Below are 19,393 nucleotides of genomic sequence, written 5' to 3' on the forward strand. Positions count from 1 at the left end.
TCTCCACAGTGGCGTACAGTCTTTGTGAATTCTGTCTGGGTTTCTGGGACAGATAAACATCTTCTTTGGATGGCTGACTCACTGATTGTCGCTCCGCCTTTTCACCGCTGCAACAACTCAATCAAACCTTTTTCCCCAAAAGTATTTATTGCTGCATTTCATTCCTCATTTACTGCTTTATAAACATGATGAGAAAGTTTTTTTTTTGTTTGTTTGTTTTGGCACAACAGTACAGCTGAGACTGTTACCATGATGCTTTGTTAAGGAAGCGTCTCCGCTAATTGGCCCGACGCTGTGAAGCCGAGTTACGATCACGACGACAACAATTCCTACTGCGCCATCCAGTCTGGCTCCCCTTCGCTCCGTGAACTTCCCCGTTTGCTGTAAGTGGGCCAGTCACTGCCCCGTGACCTGCTGCAAAGTTTTACAAAGTGTGAAGCCCTGATGAACAGGGGCCGGCCCCCGGAATAAATCACCGCCGGCGCCGAACACAGGAGCCTCGGAGGAGCATGCTCAATGACGCCTGGAGTCTCGACAACATGCATTCGTGCTGACAAAGTAGAACAGCAGTTTTTATCTCGAACGGTGAAACGCATTTAATCAGACCGAGATAAGCGTGGAAATCAAATCACGGTTTCGTTTTTATATTTATCTTTTTCCATTCATCCATCCACTGTTTTATCGCCTCTTGCGCAGCTCCCGGAGACGTTTCATGAGGGGAAGTGAGGTGAATCTTAAACACGATGCCGGCTAATTGCAGGGTTAACATGGGTAAAGTCAACTCACTTTTATTCTCATCGGCTCAATAATCTATAGCTCTTTATTATAAAGAAATATAAAATTAAATGAAGTCGTTGAAGGAAGAGAGTGAAAAGTTCCCCCCAACACTCAGGCTCATAAAGCGGAAAACAGGGTTGTAGAAGGCTGAGTTTTAATCAGTCAGTCATTTCCAAAACTGAGGTTGATGCAGAACCAGGCAGCTTTGGCATGTGAGCCAGTGAAGCAAAAGTGATGAAGAGACAGAGCGTAAGGTAGTGATGGAAAATCAACTCACCAAATAAAAATTGAATTTTGTAGTCTTTTTAATGAGCGACTTTGTCAGACAGAAATCCAAAATAAGGATTTGAGTTGATTGCTTTTTATCTTTCCCAAGTGAGTGCTAATTTCTTCATTTGTGTTTGTTTGTACTGTGAACACCTGAGCGATTCGTTCATTTGCACCAAAGCTGCTGCATTTCACACAAGGCCAATACATGAGATGTATTTATGCAAATTTTTATTCAGAATAGAAGTTGCCACAACCAATAAATAACACACATATTTTAAACTGTACTTTTTTGTCATGCATGACATGCATCTATATACAATTCATATGTAGGTTTTAATAATACTCACCTGTCTGTTTTTTGGCTGGATGTCCAACATCCAATATGTTCCTTGGTCAATGTATCAATGTCTTGCTTCAGGTCTTGTGTCTTAAAAAAAACACAGAAAAGTGTGAAGGTTGTCACCAGGGACGCTTAACCTGCATCTGGTCTTGTTTGGATTAATTATTGAGAACATGTACTGGCACAGACAAGTGCTTCCTAACAACCAGAGGACAGGCAGTGTTAAGTAAGAACTGTGGCATCAAGTCAAGGGACGAAAGACAGTGAAAAAGTCCTTGGCAGCAGCGTCCTGGAACTTTGCTTCTCGCTGCTGGTGCTTTGACGCTCCATTAACTCCATCTGAAGTTGATGGGCCACACTGTCAACATGTTCTGCCAAACACTAAAGTGGCTGATATTGTCCTGTTCCAGATGGTGTTTGCGCTGGAAAGTAGTGATCGCAGTGGACACCTGATGGCTTGCTTGCTTCCAAGACACCTCTGATTGGCCCTGTTGGGTCATACGGCATGGCAAAATCAAAAAGTGAAGTCTGGATGGATCTTACAGTTTAGCTTGTTCATTAAGTACATTTCAGAATCTTTCCAAGTGACGCATGTCCAGCCAGGTATTGACCCTGCAGGAAGAAGCGGGTATAGAAGATGGATGGATTGGGCTTCTCCGCTGATATCGACCCCAGCAAAAAAAACTGAAATGAAGATGTCTCATTGTTGTGGTACTTATAGCAAAATACACAGTCTGAAATAGAAACACGAGGGCGTCAGGCTAACGCTACGTGTGATGTCCAGACCACAAGTGAGACAATGCTGCATTGTCCACGTGCGCAGAGCGAACATCTGCAGTCATTACGCATCATTCCCTGGAGTCAGAACATAAATTAGAGGGAGAAAATTGTCTCTGAGTGGAGTTAAACTGAGCGCTGACCTTGAGAGGTATCAGCATTCAAGACAATTGTGTTCTAAAATGTTTGGTCATTAGTGTTTAAGACATTAGAGGAAAAAAAAAAAAAAAAAGTCAAAGGACATTCTGTTCACTTTATAATTGTTCAGGTGCAGGTTCCAGGTCTTCTCAAACACTACCTATTAAAAATAGAGCACTTCACTGCCTCCCTCAGGAAAAGATATTAGATAATAACTTGAGAACGCAAGTGCTAGAATGTCGTGACTGATCAAATAATATTAAAATGTTTCATATTATAAAGATGTGCTATTGGGCCGAAGAGGACAAATTCAAGTACTTAAATGCTTGATGTGTTGAAAACTAAAGGCCCCATTTTAATCACTCACAGGCGGCTTTAATCCATTCTTAGCAATAACAGAAGAGACAGCATGTCTTCACAATATGTGTGTGTTAGAAATTTTGTCAGCCGTGATCAGCTGATTCTAAATGTTTTGAAAAGAAAATCCGGAGAAAATAAAAACCTCACTGTGATTTGTAAAGTTCATACTCCTACAATAACTAATAATAATTATTACTAATGATGACTGCTGTGATTCTGCACCTGTTTGTAGAGTGGTCCAAAGGAAGAAAGCTGTGGCATGTGAAAGAGAATGGAAACAATTCATTTCCTGAACTGCATCTTTATCTTCTGCTGACTTTACATCTCTGTCATTGTTTAGTGTTTGGACAACAAGCATGGTCATTTTAGAATCCGTATCGTTCCAGAATATAAACATTGATTCAATCATCTGTTCTTGCGCTTCACAAATAACATGCAATTTGTTCTGTTGAAGTTTAGCAATTGCTTTTGTCAAACCAAATTTTTTTTCCCCACATATTTCAAAAAGTGATTTAATTTTGGATTTTTATTGCTTTAATTCAACCAGAGCAAAGAACAGCGTCGAGTTTTACACTTGAAACATGTAATAAATGATAAAAATATTTAAAATTACAAAACGAATGTGAAGGAAAATGCAAAAGAGTTTTGCATTCCTTGCCCTGAAATCTGCACACAAAGAAAACATCTGCTGGAATTGTATTTCCTGCAACAGCTCACTGCGGAGAGGAATTTACAAACTCCTCGTGCGGTATTTGGTGCAGTTGCGCACGGCTTGGTTTTCACTCCTCATCGCCCACGTCACCCAGCTGGGGTTGCAATCTGAAGTAATCATGGTTCAAAGAGGGAAAAAAATGGGTCATTCATTTAGCACTTAGCAGCATCCTATAAATCATTCACACTACATCAGGTTCAGGCCCAAGTAGAACTCTCAATGTTTGCTTTTATATGCCAACATGTTTGGTAAAACCAAAGATGCAGCTGTGACAGACGAGAGAGGTTTCAGTTGTTGTTGTTGTTGTTGAATTGGCTTTTGAAAAACCTATGAATGAAATACCTATAAAGTCAGCATTGCACCATTAAACATACTCCACAATGGTAGGTAGCGCTGTACTCTCATTTCAACTGGCGGCTAATAAGACACTTCTGGATTTTTACGCAACTCAGAAATACGTATGAAATTATGCGGCAAAGAAAACATTGGTAAATAACTCTTAGGTGTTTTTATATGAAGGGCGGCTATTTTGAAGAAATGAAAACAGGAAATGCGTTTTGTTTACAACATAGTACAAGGATAAAGCAGACAGAAACTTTCAGGTCAGCATCAAAAAGCATAAACTCATTTTATTTATTTATTTTCCAACTGTGTGTTACTTCCCTCTGGGTTTTCTGCTAATGCCAGATGTTGCTTTCAGTTCTTGTTGCTGCTCTCGCCTCTGACGGCTTCCAGGCTTTTACAGGTGCGACTTGTATCACAGCTGGTCCGTCCCGGCCGGCGCTCCTCATCAGATCTACCTCGACCTTGGACTCCTTTGTCTCGCTCTCGGAGATCGACGGCCACGGGACTTCAGCTCAGTCTTTTCATGTCCTTATAAAGGCTTTTAGATCTGCTATCGAAAGAAGACAGGCAGCCCGAGTCTGTCTCTGGAGTGAATCCATTTTTATAGAGAGCAAGAGAAGGATGGGGGACAAAGTGCACCGACCAGATGTACAAAGCTGATACGATGTGACAGACACAGACTCAAGGCTGCAATTACCGTAAAAGGAGGCCCGGCGAAGGTGATTTGAAGGGGCTGAATAAAGACTCCCCGTCATTAAGCCGTAATAGCATTATTGAACACATCTCTAATGGCTTATCTTTAGCTAATCGTCGGCCCAAGTTTTTTTTTTTTCTTTTCTTCTTTTTATTGGATTTCTGACAGAACGGTGGCAAATCTAAATGAGATGTTTTTGTTCTTTCGGGTCTTATTTTGCCCCCTTGGTTGTTTGGCTGCACTTGACCAGGGGCTCTCTATCTATTTTTAAACTCCAATCAGCACTGAGGTGATGCATGTAAATGCACTGGAGCTCAGGAAGAAGCAGGTATGGAAAATAGATGGATGGATTTTTTTTTTGTGTGTTTTGTTTTTCAGGTCACGCACAGAAACTTTACATTTATGTTCCAGGTAACTGAAAGCCTCTTGTTCCCAGTTCACCACAGGAACAAAGGCTTTGGAAGTGATCCGGTTGCCGGTTGTGTTAGGGTGACCCTCACACACATGACAAGGCTTTCCTTAGCATCCTAACCCGGCGCCCAGATGTCTTCTGTGTGAAGTACGACAGCTGAGCCTCTCTTACGTTAAGGCACTTGGGGAGGTTTAGGAGGTGACATTTAGTTTCATGTGTCATCCCTCTGAGGCATCCCAGCCTGGATGCCGCACTAAACTTTTTGCGAGCCTTATTTCGAAGGGGCCTTTAAAACTTGGACATCTGGATGCGAGGCAGGCGGTTGTAAAAATAAACGTTTACATCTGTCGGGTTGGAGATAAAAATGGACAAGCAAATCAAACCTCAATAAATGCCTTTGGTTTTTAGGCATCCTGAGCAGCGGAAAAATGTTTTTACAGCCAATAAAAAGTCCTTTGTTCTCACACACTTGCATGCTGACAAATGAATAATTGGCAGAGGAACTAGCGGGGCGTCTTCCACAAATATCAAAATCTGCCTTGGAAGCCATTGTGTCTCCTGAAATGAAATGGCATCACCCTTGTAGCCTGTAGCGCTACAGCCAAGGCAGTAAAACCCAGCGCACAAGAAAGCAAAATGTTGAGATCAGACGTGACAATAAATTGGGTCAATCAATCAGCTTTATTGATATAGTGTGTTTTCAAAAAAACTGCAGGGCGTTGCCAAAGATCTGTACATTGAAACATGAAGCAAATTTACAATTAAGTTAAAAACATGCACATATACAAGCTGCACAAGTGGAGCAAGTGAAGCAAGGCTGAATCTGACATAGAAAGAATTCCAATGATCAAGAGGAGTCCTGATAAAGGTGTGAATTCATTTCTCCAAGTCTATCCTTGATTAATATTTGTCGTACTTAATAAAAAAAGAAATTAAAAAATTTTTTTTTGTACGACACGGCTGATCCGTTTCTCAAATTTAAAATCAGAATCAAACTTTATCCCCAAATGTAGCGACACAACCACTGGGGGGGGGGAATAGTTCATACGAACACCGTTACTTCAGTCTCGCTCTCACTGAGACTCAGTCATTGCAATGAGAGTCGAGCTTTAATGTCATTGAGACAGTCTGCGAGTGGGTGGACTGGCTGTGCATTTGTTTTGGCCCAATGCGACATCGATCTGGCAATCGTCAGTGGAGAAGTGAAATGAGATTCTATATTTCCTAACAACAGAACCAAGACATTTGGAAGAGGAGCTGGTTTCTACACAGTGTCTTTGCAAGCGTGTTCATTTCCCTCTCAAGCAATGTAGACACAATGTACTGATGGAATCGAACAAGAAAAGAAAAGTGAGGTTTCAACGAAAAAGTGCCAGATGTCTCTCCCTGCTCGTTGCCTGTACGTTGATTGCACTTTGAAAAATCAGCAGGTGTTGCCAGTCAGATGCTTGAAAACGTATTCAAAGGCAGTGGGCCACACAAGAAACAGGACATTTCTGAGGAAAAAAGAAATGGAAAACAGCAACTTACATTATACAAGAAAAGAAAAGAAAAGAAAAGAAGAAAAAAAAGTTCTTTCTAAAAAAGTGAAAACCATGAGTGGGCGCAGCCATATTACATTTCCATTATCAAAACCTGCAACATCCATACATTCCCCATCACCACGTGTCCTGCGCTGCACCCAGATCATCCAGAGACAAAGATGGACTCTGAAACTGGGGGACAATTTAGAGTCACCAGTTGATTTAAAGTGCATGTGTCTGTGGCCAGAGAACCAGGAAGGAGCCAACGAGATGCAAAGAAAAGACAACAACTGGCTGGAGTCAAACCCAGGACCTTCTGCTTAAAATCTGAAACATGCATTATCCAATTATTTAAAACACTGGCAGTGAATCTTATAAACTGCGCACAATCTTGACCCAACACCCCCACTGCTCGAGCTAACCCCGCCCCCCTCACCCCTGCATCGTGGAATTACAGATTTGCACAAGATCACATCCACAGTCAAACTGCCTCTCTGCGTTTGACTCGTCCTCGTCTTATTAGCAGTCTGCTGCTGCCGTGCGGATGGGAACCAGTCCCAGATCTTCATCAGTTCATCCGTCTCTCCAACATGCACTGCATGTTAACAGCAGGACACAAGGTCACGTTATGCGATTGTGGGTGAGACCCAGGGTAACACAGGGAGGACATGTAAGCTGCATGCTGGGAGTTAACAGCCCATAATCTTCTTAATGTGAGGCAACAGTTCAATAAAGTTCAGTCTGTTACAATGTTTATGATGATTATGATCCATAGACTAAATAATAATAAGTAAGTAAGTTTTTATATATATATATATATATATATATACATATATATACATACATACATATATATATACATATATATACATACATACATATATATATACATATATACATATATATACATACATACATATATATATACATATATATACATACATATATATACACATATATATACATATATATACATACATACATACATATATATATACATATATATACATACATACATACATACATATATACATATATATACATACATACATACATACATATATACATATATATACATACATACATATATACATATATATACATACATACATACATACATACATATACATATATACACACATATATATATATATACACACATATATATATATACATATATATATATACATATATATACATATATATATTTCGTACACAAAATGCAGTTCAAAGTGCTTTACAATAAAACATAGGAAGAGCAGATAAAACACATCAAATCTATTGTGATTTTTAAATGTACCATCATGGGCCTACCAGCAACAGCAAAGGCTGTTTTTAGAAAGTTACACACTTCTGGTTCTGAATGTAACAAAAAAGAAAACTGTAGGTACAGAGCAATATACAGCCAGAGGTGATAATATAGCCTCAGATACATCAACTCTATTAGGATCTAACATGGACTCTGTGCCATCCTCGACCTGGCACGGAGAGACACCGCAGATCAAACAGGCAGATAAAAGCTCAAAGAACAGAAGGAAATACATAAGAAATAGAGGGAATGTATGCATGTATGATTAATGTCATCACACAGGTGACCACATTTACCTCCAGGCACCTTCCCGTCTTAACTTCTCACTCTTTGGTGCCCACCTTCTTTTTACTTTTCACTTGCACAAAACCGTGAAAACGGCATTCACGCTGGTTGGCTATAGCAACACTTGCTTGTGAGTGTTTTTTGGGGGGGTTTTCTTTTGGTTCTTCTTTATTCCTCTGCCCTAAAGCAATGTTCATTAGACAGGCAAGTAACTTTCCTGCCCGCTCGGGTGGCACACACTGCAAAATGAAGAGGCAGCGAGCGAGAGGCGGTTAATCCTCTCGGCAGCGGACACGTCTGTTTATTGTACTGATTTGAGTCTGGAAATCAATGAGGTAATGACTCTCTGCTGTGCAGCTGTGGCGAGGTTCACACGTAGAGGTGCTTCTCCACGCTGACCTTTTACGCATTGTTTTGCTGCACTCATGTTCGCGCTCACGTTCATGCGTGTTCTCCTCCCACGCGAAGGCCACAGGTTGATAATTCAACCGCTCTGTTGGGATGAATGTAATCTGGGTAAGTCATGGGCAGTCACTGTGTTCTCTATATGGCCTTCTGTAGGAGAGGGAAGTCAGTTAAACAACGTTCCAACACAAGCCAGTAAAAGTTTAGGGGCGGAAACAACTTTTATGCATATTTATGTGTCCATAAACTGAATGGCTGAGCCTGGAAAACTCTCCAATTTAACGTCTGTGTGTTTTTTTCCGACCAGAGGTCAAGAACTGTTCAGTGTTGATTTGGAAGCCAGAGAGACCAAATGTATGAATAATGTTCAATCTGTTTTGTTTTTTGCTGCAACACACTTATAGAAACAACTTCCTGTCATTTTTAAAGAAGTGACTTCCTGTGAAATAAGGTTTATTACTGTTGTCTAATCAGTGTTTCTAACATGTTGCATGCTTTCACTCTAGTTTTGGGACCAAACAAACAAACAAACAAACAAATACCAACATACAGCTTAGACATTTGTTGACAGTGTGGTTTGGTGCTGGGTGTTCAACTCATTTGATGCATCTTTTCTATAATAAAATGAACCTAAATGAGCTTCAACAATCAAATTTGCATTTACAGTGAATGGAGCTGCAATGGGAAACTGGGACTTATCGTTTCATGTGGTTTTTGAGAGCAATCGTGGGTTTTCCCTGAATTGGGGAATAATATTTTTTAGCACCATGTACACAAAATTCAGAGTCATTAGACTAAAGAAAGATAATTGTATCTCTACTTCAGTACGTAACAGGCAGACAACTCAAGTGTGTTGTTTTCCTACTTTTTGTCCACTTGCCGCAAAGTGCCACGCTTGTCCAACAAACCAACAGAACCCACTCAACACTGTTTGTCACATGGGCTGCTAAATGGTAGCCCGAACGACAGCTACATGAAACCAACCAATTAAAAAGAAAAAAAAGTGTGGCATTCATTTTGTGCTGAAGGGGCTGAGGATGTGTCTCTGGGTAACATACAGTGCACAACTACAGCATGAAGTGGATGCAGAACCACAAAAAGTAATCATGTAAATATTAAAATGAGTTCGTGCAAAACCTTGTTTGTTTTGGAAAACAGAGATAAGAAAAAAAAAAAAAAATGACATCATTGGGTCTTGTTGCGAACAATTTGGGGATTGTGGGGGGAAAACAAGCTCTTGTTACACTTGAGCTGAGGCATAAATGTGTAGCAGGGTGTCAGCAAAAGCAGGCATGCGCATACTCCCCACGGACCATTTGTTAAAAGCTGACATCTTCGGGTGGTCTTGTTAGATGTACAGTGTGGTATTTTTGCTGCAGAAGCTTAGTTTGTCTGATTTTTTTGGTGCAGGTCAGCATTAGCGCAGTTAAAACCCGGGCATTTGGTATTTGCTAACAACTAAACAAACGAAGATGCAGGAAAACGCGAGTAGGATATGGATGACATTTACATTTAGACATGTTAGCTGTGTGAAAACCGCGTCTTTTTGCTTTTAACTTTCAAAAGAAAAAATGGTCTTTCACTTTGGTTTGAAATTACGGGAGATAAAGAGAGCAGGAACATAATATGAGCATGTTGGAGAAAATGAGGATAGTGTAGGAGCCTGCAGACAAAGCCAGTGGCTGTGTTGGTGTCTGCAGCTAGAGTGATAAGTCAAACAGCCCCAGAGTCCGCTGATCCACTGCCAGGTCCGGGCCATTTGTCAGAGCTGACTCGAAACTCCCGGTGGCCATTGCACTCGATGCAGTTTCATGCAACCGGATCAGTCCTGACAGGTGGAATCATTATGGGCAGCAATGCCACAGTTAACGGCCCGCTGGCCCTGCTGCGCCTGCCTGGGTGTGCGCATCTTGCAAAGAAGGATGCAGAACATGGTCAGTATGAGGAAGGAATATACTCGGCATACGAGTGCGCTGAAACCCAAATGCCTTGAGGTTTTGGAAATAATGAAAAAGAGCTTTTAGATGCATATATTTGCACAGTGTGGTTGCATATATTATTCAAATGACGTTTATTTGTGTCAATAGATGCTGATGGAAATTAATTTGGGAAAACATTAGTAATTCTGTTTTTTCTTCTTCTGTTGTATAATGTATGTCTAACGATAGAGTGCGGAGGGGTTGGGGGGGGGGGGGGAGCAGAGTGGGGCATGAACAAGTCTATGAGAATTGGATTTTGGGGCGTATTTAAGTGTCATATATCCTATTGAAAATGTTTGATGTTACGCTCAATTTGTGTGGTTTTGCTGAAAAAAGTGAATTTTGACACAATGACATGAATGCGTTTCGCCTTTTTTTTTTTTTTTTAACATCATTCAGGACAAGCGTGGGATCAGCATAGGTTAGAATTACCTTTTCATCCCAGGATCACTTCAAATGCCGGCTGGGCTCAGACGCGCTGAAAGCGCTGGAGAAGAAGATGCCAGCTGAGAAGGACTCATTTGCCCTTTTATCCTTCATAATGACCGAGTAATAACTTTAGTTCCTCTCATAATGATGCCTCTAATAAAGAGCATTAAAATGTCAAGCTGCATTCTAGCAATCTGATTCCTGTAATTAAGCTGTCCACTGGTTAATGATGAACTGTCCTGCTGATAGTCTTCCAGTCTGACAGGCCTGGAGGAAGCGGCTTCTGCTTTGCGGCCTCATTTCTATTTGACTGAATGTCTGTTTTAATTACCACTTGGTGGCCATGGAAACGTCGAAGCCCCACGGAAGCATTAAGTGGCCCTTCCTAAAAATAGTTTGTGCTTTCTGTGTAAACCTCCAAAAACAAGCAACCACACAATCACAGAAAACAGATTAAAAGGAGGAATATACTGACGTTTTCATCTTCAGGGGAAACCAGTTTGGTGACATGATTGCCATACGACAGTTTGCCATGGTGCCGGATGGGGACAGGTAAGCTGACCAAAGTTCAAAATGGTTCCTTCCAGTCCCCGAGGCGGCGCCATGTTCTCCCAGTGCCTGGGTGAATGGTCTGCAGGTATTTCAGTTCTCTCTCAAGATACTAAGATGGGCTAATCAGCAACTCTTAATGGATTGCAGATGTGAATGCCAGTGTAAATGCTCATCTGTCACTACTGTATAGGTCAGCCCAGTGAAGAAGTGCTGACTACAATCGCTGCTACAGGAAGGGATGGAGACACTTGATTCTTGCCGCCTTTTTTTTAAATCCATTGTATGAGAACATGTCGCGATCTGTAAGTTAACCAAAACATAAAATGGCTGCATTTTGAAATTTTGACAGAAATAAAACAACTATGAAATGACAACTATAATTTCTTCAGTTAAGTGGAGGCCATGAAATGCTCACTTATATTTATCTCCATAATTACCTTTGGAGCAAAATTAGCCTGTGATACAAGGTCTCGTACCTGGGAGCAGGTTTGACCTGTAATTGGAGGGACAACGTCTGTGAGCGTCAGACAGCCACAGAGCATGAAGCTAATTGGTTTTTTGCCTTGCTATTATCTTTTAAATACCAATCCAGATTGTACTCCTGTTAAGCCACCATCCAATCAGGCTCTTGCTCTCAGTTGTTGACCTCTGGAGTATTAAGTATAAGCAAGTAGTCATCATTTTCTTGGGGGAAAAGAAGAAAAGAAAAAGAGCCACTGACTTTTTGAAACTCTGGCTTGAGCTATTTTTGTGTTGATATATGAAACACTGCCAGCAAAAAGCTTCAAATAACCAACACAAATGTGACCACAAACCTAAAGTATGCCGACACTCTGCATTCCCCAAAAAATTACAGACTATGTTGACACAGAAAACAGTTTAACACAAGATTTTATTCTGAACAACGCAATTTTCAATTTTAATATTTCCATTCAACTTTCAATATTAACAACTCTTAACAAACTCTTAACTGAAAGAAAGAAAGACAGGAAGGAAGGAAAACCATTGTTGCAATTGTCACTTTTGAAAATAAAAGTATGCAGCTACTTTTATTTACGTTATTTGGGGCAGTGCTAAAAAAAAAAAAAAAAAACTCTATTCCCTCTTCTTACCAACCAAATGTTCTTGAGTTTACTATGTGTATTCTGATTCTACCGCTTGCCTATTAAAATCTGCCAAGCAGCTCTATTAAAGAACTACGACGTTAATTCACCCCAAGTACAGTGTTATGCAGATTGCACCGATGAGGACTCCTGAAGGTGATCATGCCCTATGATGGTGACCAGCTAGAGGCCTCTTCTGTAATAAACCAGATAATGGAGCTTGGAATAGAGTACGTGGTGATTATAAAAAGATAAAAAGACAAAGTTAGCCCTCTCCACCTGGTCAGGGGCTCTGGGACTATGACTGTAGTATATTTGGACCAACAAGGTGAATGCTAATTTGTTTTGTGAGAGAAAAATGCAAATGAAACGTACTTAGTTTTACATTTATATATTCAGTATGTTCATTCCAAAACTTGAGATTCATATAAGCACTATTAAACCTTGAGAAACTAGAGCCTGTATTGCGAGTACACACTGTTGAGACGAAACATTTCGTAATGGAGCAAATTATATTTGGGCTTTCCTCCATTTCCCTTTGTGTGATGAAAGTGGTCAAATTGCCTTTTATTTTCCTCTTTCCCCCTCAACCTCCCATCTTCATCTGGATATTACCAACCGAGCCACTTTGGTGAACCATAATAGGGAACAGCACTTTGTCCTCCATACCTTTCAGGAGACGATTTGAACACAGGACTACACAGTACAGAAGATATCTATTTTTATATCTATATTCAATATAACAATGCAAACTCCAGGTGTCTGTTTGCTTTGTGAGTGTGCCTGATATTCTCTGTCAGCATTGTTTGAGGTCACACGCACCCACTTCCACCAGCCACCCATGCCTTGGCCAGACACATCAAGGATGCAGCAATATATTTCCCACTGCCTCATCTTGCACACCTTATTGTGTGAATGTGTATGAAACAGTAAGAGTTTACTTCATTTTATTGGAAGAGGAGGCGCTTGTGACTGTAAAAGAAACAACTTTATTGTCATTTTAAAAACACTTTTTCATTAATCCAGCCTTTTTCCGTGACTGCTTCTGCTGCACTCAGGGTCACAGGTGTTGCTGAAGCCTATCCCAATGGTCAATGGGCAAAGGCAGGATTACAGCCTGCACTACAAGGGCTTAAAGTTAAAAAATAAAGTCAAATACTTATTTACTTTTTAAATAAAGCCCATGTCAGAAATGCATGAGTGAAGAACACTTACAGTGTACACATGCTTTAGGATGTACGGCAGTTTGAAGTAGAATCAAAGTGGTATGATGACAAAGTTGGGTCTTTGTTTGTTTTTGTTTTTGTGGTTAAAGGAAAAAAAAAAAGTATCAGATCACCGTCACTCAGTATTGAAAAGTGCGATTTCACAGCTGGCTTGACCATCTTCTTTCCCCAACTTAGGCTTGGGATCCAAAACCACTCAAAACAGTTTGCCTATTAATTCTAATTGGCTGACTAATTGGCAGAAAATAAAGAGCAACAATACTGACGTATTCATTTGTATTCCTGATCACAAGGGAAACTTCAAATTAATTTTATTTTGATGTGGTGAGAATCGTAAGACAACCTTCAGCAAATATATTGTCCCCCCCTGTTACAATTAAAATCCCTTGACGAGCATTTCATAGTTTATTGGTCTAAAGATTAAAAACTTTGGGAAGTCCTGTGGTAAACTTTCTCAGTGACAGTATTTGAACAAGTAGGTATTACGACTGGCTTACTCTCTGGCTCACTGGCTGGAAATTGGATCGGAAATCAAAGCATTGTTAGAATGGTTCCAAGTCAAACCTTTTTTTTTTTTTTTTTTTTAAGGATACCGTTACTTCTAATCTTGGCAAAGTGGCTTCACATCGCCCACAGCTTCACTGCAAACTTACTGCACGCACTCAAAAATGTTCCAAGGTAATGTTTAAATCTCATCAATAACAGAGCGGCGCAGGTACATCAGCCTAAAGCCAATGTCTGGTGCCAGCCCACCACAGCCCTGTCGGTGCAATGAATGGATGACCAAAGGTGCATGATGTGATGTGTGCCTCTCCGCTGGTTTCTGGGTCAGGTGCTCAGAGCAATGAGGTGCAAGGCTAATGGATGGACTCTTCACAGCAGAATGAAGACGGAGCGGCAGGGGGAGTTCAGTGCAACGCTGTTCCATAAAATCTGGAACAAAGCTGCGGAGATGGAAATGCTTTGCAGCCGATATGAGGAGGAACTGAAGTTATCGGTTTGTTTTACAGGATGAGGACCACGATAAAAGAGGGGGAAAAGAGGTGTGGAAGGAGGAGGGAGGAGAATTGACTTAGTGGGGAGGTGCGGCAGCCTGATTAAAGGAAATAAATCAACCCCTGCTTCCTTCCTTGGTCAATGAGTGGCACTACCCACTGACTTGGAAAATTCCTTCCTTTTTAAAAAGGTTTTATTTTAACACGTCACTGCACTCTCAATAACACAGCATGTAAAGTGGATTGTCTGTCAATGGCAAGGAACTCAGTAACCGAAGCAAGGCTGCATCAGCACGCTATGTGCTTTTTAAGTAGTTATTAAGATTGTAGATTGCAGCGCAGGTGTGTAAAATTCATAGTGATGTTAGAGTTCCTCCCAATTTTGTAGAAAGTGAAGTCAAAACTGTAGAGTTGTGGTTCTGACTGGAAAAGCTTTGTATGCCCTATAAATAGGACAGAAATACTTTGAAGTTGTAATCAATTTTGTCATTTGCAGAATTTTTGTTTTTCAGGATCCAGGACAGAGGTCATCTTTGGTTTGATGCTGCACTGCTTGAATAGTTCGTCTGCTTGCTTCTTGCTCCAATGACTTCATGACTGCCTCTCTCCGCCCAGGACCACCACCACTCGTACCACAGCTCCGGCAGTCTGCTCCTCCTCCTTAAAAACAGAATACACGGAAGAAGAAATGCCTGGTATGACGACATCATCATCGAGGGACATCTCAACAGAGGTCCACACGCTTCAGCAGGTTTCAAAGGGCATCAACAGGTGTATATGGAGTCTGCGACTGGCTCAGCCCCTTCAACGCTGCTTATATGAGATGCATCCCATATGAGATATATATATAAACGTATATACACATAGATGATTCATAAAAGGACAGCAAAATGGTAAAGTTTCAACGCAATTGGTGAGCTGCCTGTAAAAGAAGTAGCTGCTGTTGGTTCCCTGCGTCACTTAAGAGCCACAGAACAATATACCTCCCCACCACCACCCACAGGTAAAACATAATGTATCAGCCTGTAGCTAATTCTATACTTTCTATTGTTTTAATTGCAACATTATTTTAATCAGAAATATTCACTTCTCTCTCCTGTGTTTGTGCGCTTACTCACACTCCCCCTCTGAGAACATTTCTTCCAAAAGCAGTTAAAATATATGCAGTGTTAAAGTGCTGTTTAAAGCACATTTACATACCCCAAAGCAAAGCAACCCATCGCATGAATATTGGTCAGTTTCGCTAACAAGCCTCCTATGATCTTGCAACACACTGAGATTTCAGTCTGAGCCACTGCGGTGTAACAGCAAATTGTGAAAGGGCAATAGGTTGAGTTCTGAACACTTTGTGTATTTGCTGTGATAAAAAAAAAAAAAAAGGAAAAGAAACGCTGATATTAAAACCAGTAAATTCCGTATGAATAGGGATGCCAAGAATGTTTGACACCTACTACGTGTGGTCAGTTGGACATGTCACAACCCTGATATCTGTGAATGTTGATTATTAAGTGTTAAGGGTCGAGTTTCCAGGCGGACCGTGATCACCGAAAGAAAATAAGGCCCAGTATGTGACTGGAAAAAAAAATCAATCATTTATTTACTCTGGCACAATGATTTAAAAACCATAACAGATCTAAGATTTAGAAAAACTACCTTCAGAAGAAATGAAAAAAAAATACAAGCACAAATTTTTTCACCTTGTTTGACACCTTCCAAATGCACTAGTTGTGAACCTGTTTAGTTTCTTTGTTTTTTCTGCCTTTATGTGTTTTATGTTTTTAACCTAAATGTAAATGTATTTGTATGTGTTCATGTACAGCACTTTGGCTACCCCTGCATTCCATAAAAACATGCTATGTAAATAAAGCTAATTGTTCAATTAAACAGATTATTTGTTGTGCAGTGGTTTTTCTGTCAAGCTTTTTCCCTGTGCAGATTGGCGCTTACCGTAGCTCAGGTAGGATTGGATGCCTATTAAAGTGGTGCTATGTCAATGAATGCTCCAGCAGACAGGAGTAAAAGGCTGCTCTCTCTCAAGTTCACAAGCAGAGGCGGAGCGACAAATGACTGCAACTCGGCTCTTTTGTACTGACATTATTTGTCTAGGGCGGGCTGCCATTTGCTTTCGTACCCTTTTCTCCTCCGATTTTCCAGATGAAAACAGGTGAGTTGTGTTTGAGCTTGCTTCCTTGTTATTACAGATTCGTTTTCAGCTCCAAGACTGTAGTGCTGTATCATTCGTGAATGATTCATTTGAAAAGAACAAATCTTTCTAGTGGACAAACTGAATGGGATCACTTCCTGAACTTATGTGTTCCTCTCTCAGTTCAGCTCTACAGCAAGCCTGCAGATTGAGAGTGGACCTGCATGCACCTGTGCTGTACTGTGACCGTGCTGCAAGCTTGTGACAGAGATTTGTTCGAATGAATCGCCAACGACTCAGGAACGAACAAATTGGCCGGTCAGATCACGTTTGCGAACGAATCCCGGCCACGCGTTGAGCCAGTGGGTGAGAGCTTCTTGACAAACGAGGAGGTCATACAGTCGACGTCATTGCTTTGTCAATGATTTTTTGTTTAGGATTCTAATTGGCGCAGATCTTAGCGCTGAAACACTTTGTTTAAATTGCTCCTGTACTTCCCTTTCAACTGGCTGAGAACACATTCAGCACCAAGGACAGCGCCACAGACCTTTTAATGGCTTTGCTGGCTTTGTGCACTGCAGGACGCAATTGACTGTTGTTGACTGATCTTTCATTAGACCTGAGACGGTTTCCAAGGAAGTTTCACTCAATTGTTCAGTAATTTGAACATCATGGTTAGCTGCTGCTCTCTGCACCAACACAAACGTCATCACTTGACAAAAGTGACTTCTTAATGAAATCAGTGTTAAATGCAAATGGAATATATCAGCAGATCATAATGAAATAAGATAGGTCAAGCCTGCGTGGTTTGTATTTAAGTACATATAAGTGAATATTTGTGTACTCACAGCCACTGACAGCCAGAAGGTATGTTCATAACACCCAATTATGATAAGGTTTCTGTTTGAAAAAGCATGTGTAAACTTCAGGAGCCTGATCCACTAACAATGCCCACTGGGTATTGTCTCTCTCAAATGAGCACAGCAACCAGCGTTTAACTGCTCCGTTTGTTTAGCATGTTTGCCTTAAAGTTACCACAAGCAAGTTCCAGTCAAAGTTGATTTTGGCACCTGTCTGCAAAAAAGCAGTGCTGTCCACCATCTCTCTTCCTGCTTATCCCAGGGGGCCCCCTGAACCATACTTCATATAACAAATGTATTGGGTTTTTTTCCATGTTCAGCTGCAATCCCGACTGCAGAGTGATGAGGTAATTTAGTTTGTTTATGACATGCAGTTTATTGTGGAAGAGGAAGAAGGTTAAAGTGGCGAATGAACCAGGTAAACATGACGTATTATACGCTGATATCCTTTCAGCCTAGTTCATACCTTCACTGCAGGCCACTAGCTTCTTTCAGCACTGCGATAGGAATATTGTCACAGAAACTTGTTCTTGTCTATTCATAAACATTGCTACTGAAGGTACATCTAGTTTACAAAGCTTTTTAAAGAGGTTGATCGTTCCCTTATACATTTTCAGATCAACTCTATGCGCGTCGCCTAAATATTTAATATCCAGCTCTTACTGTCAACACTTGTTTTATTTGTCTTTCACTTCTCAGCACCTCACAGTTTTTGCCTCCCCTCCATTTATTTGAATATTGGAAATATTAAAACTGGTTCTAACCTCTTAATACTATCCAGGGTTTAATGTTGCTTCCCTTCCCCATCACAAGCTGGGATGTAATATAATTAGGGCTTGTTGAAATGAGAATCATACTTCTACTGTAGACCCCTATGGCTATATCTTTTCACGTGTCCCTGATTTTATATCCATATCTGTAGGTGGAACATAGTCTTCATCATTGTCATGGGGGCAGTGTGGGCAGGACTGAAATGCAGGTGATTTCAGGTGTAAAAATATAATAAACAAACACATAATAAAAACTCCACTAAAGGAGTCCTCAAGGAGAAGAAAACAAAGAAATAAACAAACAAAAAAACGAAATGTGAGACTCAGGCAAGGGAACAAATTGAAACAAACTTAGAGACCTGGAGATGCAGACAACTGAGACGAAACAGAAAAGCCAAAAAAGAAGAAACAACCATGATGAAGCAGATAAGGCAGATGAGAGGAAACAACAACCAACCACAGACAAAGGGAGACGAGGAGTACAGGGATATCAGAGGGCAGGGGGTTACACAGGTGAGAACAATCAAGGGCAGGAATGACAATGACACACGTGTGAAAATCATGCATGAAGGGACGAGACTTTCAAAATAAATCAGGAAACACTAAACCAGACCGTGACGGTCATCAAGTCAACAGCATCATTACGAACGTTCCCTTTTTCAATCAAATTTAAAATGACAAAACATTGGAAAATCTATTTTCAAATTAAAACCCGCAAGAAACAAGAGAATCAGGTTTTTTGATAAGTTCCATGTTTCCCATGTCAGTGGCTGCCCTTCATTAACCTTTGAAACATCTGAACTGACCTGCAGTGATAAAGGAAGTCTATTGTGTAGCTCAGCTGCAAACTCTGCCTTAAAGGTCACAAAGATCTGTTTTGCACTCTGCTGTGGTGCATCTCTCCAATTACCAGTCAGTACATTATGCACGTTTATTTGTTGCAAGCTCTAGAAATCATGCCAACATAGGGAATCATGAGTTCGTATTCA

This window comes from Nelusetta ayraudi, unplaced genomic scaffold (genome assembly GCF_046127955.1).
Source record: "Nelusetta ayraudi isolate G7.1 ecotype Tasmania unplaced genomic scaffold, CSIRO-AGI_Nayr_v1 ptg000084l, whole genome shotgun sequence".
NCBI lineage: Eukaryota > Metazoa > Chordata > Actinopteri > Tetraodontiformes > Monacanthidae > Nelusetta > Nelusetta ayraudi.